Genomic DNA, 4,758 nt, shown 5'->3' on the forward strand with positions numbered 1-4,758 from the left:
ATTCCTGCTGATGTCCAGCCTGGAGCTCCCCTGGCACAGCCTGAGCCTGTTCCCCTTGTCCTGCCCTGCAGCACACCAGGGCTGGCTCCGAGTTTGGGAGCTCCAGGGATCCAGGAAGGCCTTGGGATGCTCCATGAAGGCATCCAGGAGTGAAGGGACAGGGTCATTCCAGCTCCAGGGGCTGGATGGGAGCATCCTGTGGGTGCCACGATCCCTTGGGCACCACATTCCCTTGGATATCGTGTTCCCCTGGGTGCCACCATCCCTTGGGTACCACATTTCCTTGGATATTGTGTTTCCTTGGATACCACACTCCTCGCTGGGCAGAGGCTGGGCTTTGAACAGCCCCAGGCTCCGGCTCCACAGCCCCAGCCTTTCCCAAGGGATTTTTCCTGGTGAGAGCAGCTCCCAGGATGAGCCCGCTGGGATCCCCTGAGGTGGGCAGAGAATGGAAGGCAGGAGAGGTGGATTTACTTTCCCAGCCTTTGTCCTCCTTTTGGGTGGAGGTTTCCAGCCAGGATCGAGCAGAGGATCCCTGGGATCTGAGCTGGAGCTGAGCTCCAGCCTCACCCCGGTAATCCCAGCACAGGGATGACCCCGAGGTGACTCCTGCTCTCATCCCACCCTGCCCAGGAGCTCTCCTTGGATCCGTGGGTTCCTCCTTCCGCTGCTGCTCTGGGCAAAACCAAACAACCACAAAAAACCCCCAAAACCAAAACCAAAACCAAAACCAAGAACAAACCCCAAACCCAAACCGAGCCTCGCAGCTTCATTTTCCAGTCTCCAGAGATGTCGGAGCAGACGCGGCCACGGAATGAAGGTCTCACATTCCCAGGAAAGAAATCAGACGTCGATTGGCAAGTGGAATCCTGCCCAGCCTGCCTGGAATCCCCAGCGAGCCCAGCCAGCACGGCTGGGGCCCTTCCCACTCTCCAAACGCGTTTCTCAATCTGTTCCTCCGAGCCTGAAGGACCGGGGGGATCCCATCCCACTTCCCAATTCCCTGCTTGGACAGGAATGCTGAGCTCAAGCTCTCCTCTGCACCTCTGGGCTCGTGTCTGGGGTTTCTGGAGGATCGGGAGGGTTCGGGTGTTCCCAGAACCGTCGGCAGCAGCAGATCAGACCCCGGGCCGCTCTCGCAGCAGCTTGGATTTGTTCTTTGCCCTCTGATGGCTCCGGGCAGTTCTCCTGTGACGAGGGAAACGGTGCCGTGCAGTTCCCGGGCATTTTATGGGATCAGCCTGGGTCCCTGAGCTCTCGTTGGGGGGAGTGAGAAGCAAAACGTGTCCCGGGGACATCGGGGGCTGGTGTGACAAAATCGGGCACTGGAGAGGGGATTAACCCTGGGCCCAAAGATCAGCAACCCCACGGAGGGCAGGAGCAGGAGCGGGAGCGGGAGAGGGAGAGGGAGAGGGAGCGGGAGAGGGGGGAGAGGGAGCGGGAGCGGAAACGGGAGCGGGAGCGGGAGCAGGGCCACCATGGGATCACCTCTGCCCCCGAACACGAGGCTGCTGCCCAGGGAAACTGAGCTCCCAGCCCGGAGAAATGAGAGCAGCAGCCCCGGCAGAGGAATGGGGAGGGCAGAGCCTGAGGATGGATCAGCTCCAGTCACAACCTCCCCTGGCCTCTCCTCAAGGAAATACAGCGGCTTCGGTGCCCTGGGAATTCACGTTGATATCCCACTGCTGGACCTGGGCCCTGGGAATCTCCATCCAGGCAAAGCTGGACCCCTGAGCCCTGGGAGTCCCCCACCAGCCCTCACCTGTGCCCGGTCCATGCAGTTCAGTTCCTCTCCCTCCCTCCCAGCCTCTCCCTCTGCCCATCCTCGGTCCCTGCCTCCAGTGCAGCCCCCTGAACCTCGGGAATTCACATCATTCCCGGGCTGTCCTTCCCCTCACCTGGAGCTGCCTGGTCTGCCCGGATCACCTCGGGGTTAATGAGGGCACCGGGCACGGGCAGGGGCACGGGAGCCGTGGTTATCCCAGGCTCATGGGATCAGCCAGGCTGGAAAAGGCCTTTGGGATCATCGAGTCCCACCTGAGACCCGACAGCCCCTTGGCCCCAGCCCGTGGCACCGAGTGCCGCATCCGGGCCGTCCTTAAACACCTCCAGGGATGGGGACTCCAAACCTCCCATTCCAGTGCCCAATGCCCCCATTCCAATGCCCCCATTGCAATTCCCCCATTGCAATTCCCATTCCAATCCAGCCCATTTTGGCTCATTCCGGGGAGGAACCAGCACCATTCCCCAGATCCAGGGGCAGGGATGAGAAGGCAGCACAGGGAAGGATTCCCAGGGGCCCGGTGTGCCCAGAGGATGAACAGGGAGCCCCTGGCCGGATCCAAGGAGCGATTCCAGCCTCCCGCAGCCTCCTCCTGGTCCCGCACGCCCCGCGGAGCTGCTATTTTTGTTTTGTTTTTTTTATTAATTTTTTTTATTTATTCAGCTTTATTCGCTGCCGAGGTTGAACACATCAAAGCTCGCCGCTGCGGTGCCGATGACAGGCGGCTAATTGGTGTTCTCGTTAATTACCGCCAGTGACAAGGACAGGAGCCGGGCGCGGGGGTGCCGGGCTGGCTTTGGGGGGCGCCCGCTGTCATTTGTATTCGCGTGGGGACATCTAGTGACCGCGGCGACGAGCGCAGAGCAGCCCGGCCGTGGGCAGCCGGGGTTCCAGCCGCTCCGGCTTCCCGCAGCCCAGCGCCGCAATTCCAGCGCCGCTGCTGCTCCGCCTCCCCTCCACCCCAAGGACACCCCAAAGAGGGTTCGTCTCGGGGCCTTGTGTGTCCCGCCACGGGCCAGGGCACCCCCAAAGCTGTGTCACCCCACGGGGTCCGTGCCAGGCTCCATCCAGCGGGGTGAGGTGTGGGATGAGCCCGAAGAGCAGAGCCTGGCACAGCACCGGGCTCCTCTGGTGCCCGGGCAGGGTCACAGTGCCAGGGACACCCCTGTGCCAGGGGCTGTGTGGCGTGAGCCCCCACTGACCACCCCAGGGGTAGCACCGGGAAACAGACGGCTCCCAGTGCTCCCAGTTCAGCTCCTGCAGCTCCCATTCCCCCTCACCCCTGGATAAATCCCAGCGCCATCAGCAGAGCCAGCCTGGCTCCTGTTCCCGTGTCTGTCCCTCAGGGCTGCTCTCGTTCCATGGGTGGCACCTGGAGCCGGGTGTCCTGCGGGCTCCTCTGACCCTGCAGCTGCTGCCCCCGTCCCTGCTGTGCTGCTGTCCCGAATGTCCTCACAGCCTCCCCTGCAGAGGACGAGCGCAGCTGGGCTTTCGGTCATTGCTGCTCCAGAGCCGCCAGGCTCACCCGGGCCTGCAGCTTTCCCCTCCTGGATCTGCCACTGTCCCTGTCACACCCCCAGCTCGCTGTGCTCGGGGATCTGCTGCTGCCCCGGCCTGGTTTGGGTGGGAAGGGACCTAAATCCCACCCAGTGCCACCCCTGCCCTGGCAGGGACACCTCCCGCTGTCCCAGGCTGCTCCCAGCCCCAGTGTCCAGCCTGGCCCAGGGATCCAGGGGCAGCCCCAGCTGCCCTGTGCCAGGGCCCAGAGGAATCAGGCAAAATGTTCCAGGGCAAAAGAATTTTTATCCCTGATAAGAAATGAGTTTATGGATCTTTCCAGAACAGGCTGGGGTACAGATAAACAGAAGAGTTTGGTAACAAAATGTGCCCCACACGATCCCACAGTGAGGGTGGGAGCAGAGCTGCCCTCCAAGCCCCAGGGCCCATCCCCGTCCCTGTTCCTGTTCCTGTCCCTGTTCCTGTTCCTGTCCCTGTCCCTTCCCTCTGGGAGCTCCCTCACTTCATTCCCGTGTTTCCAGGAGGAAAGGGTCTGTGGGGCTGAGGGTTTCCCACCTCTGCCCTAAAGGCTGTGATGCTTTGAGAGGCCACCTGAAAACAGAGACTGGACAGGAGAAGGGGAATAAAGGCAGGGATTTGTTTGAAAGGCCTTCAAAGGTACCCCTGGGGGCCAGAGGCCACTGCCGAGATGGGCCCCAAGGCCCCAAGGTGGACGGCAGGGCACTTTTATAGGTTGGGTTCATTTGCATAGCAGGGTTAATTCTCCAATTAAAGCTTCAGTTAATGAGGTAATTCCCCTCAGCTTGCCCCCCTTTAGAGGCTCTTTGGTTTATACTTTTTGGGCCTAGGACGGTCTGGGTGTCCCTGGAGAGCAGGCCCGGAGAGGCTTTGTTCTGTCTGCCCAGCACAGAGAGCAGAAGCGAACAGGCCACGAGAAACTCCAGAGTTACTCACTGGGCAGCGCAGGGTTTGGAAAATAGGAAAGTTAAAACCTAAGGCATCAGATCCAGCCCCAAAACCACTTCCACTTTTACCGTTGCACCTCCCTCCCCCAATTTCCATCCACCTTAAATCATCCCCTTCCACCTGCTGCTGTCAAGATCTCCCCTACATGGATCTGAAATTAATCCTGTATTTCCCCAAGCAGACCTCGCTATCAGTAATTAACTTTCTTCCAATTAGCTGCTGAGACACTGCGGCCGATTTATGGCCACGGTGATAAAATCCCAAATCCAGGGGATTGCGCTGGAGGTGCAGGAAAGGGCAGGGAGTGATTTCCCCTGGGGAATTATGAATTTTATGCTGCTCTGGAAGGTCCAACCACAGAATCCTGGAGATTCCAGGGAGCCCTGGCCCAGGATCCAGGTGGGACCACTGGGATACCCCAGAGCTCTGGGCCAGGAGCTCCCTGTGTCACCTGAGCCCTGCTGTGACCCCAGGGACATCCCTGCCACCCT

Source organism: Corvus brachyrhynchos, unplaced genomic scaffold (assembly GCF_000691975.1).
Source record: "Corvus brachyrhynchos isolate BGI_N302 unplaced genomic scaffold, ASM69197v1 scaffold257, whole genome shotgun sequence".
NCBI classification, from domain to species: Eukaryota; Metazoa; Chordata; class Aves; order Passeriformes; family Corvidae; genus Corvus; species Corvus brachyrhynchos.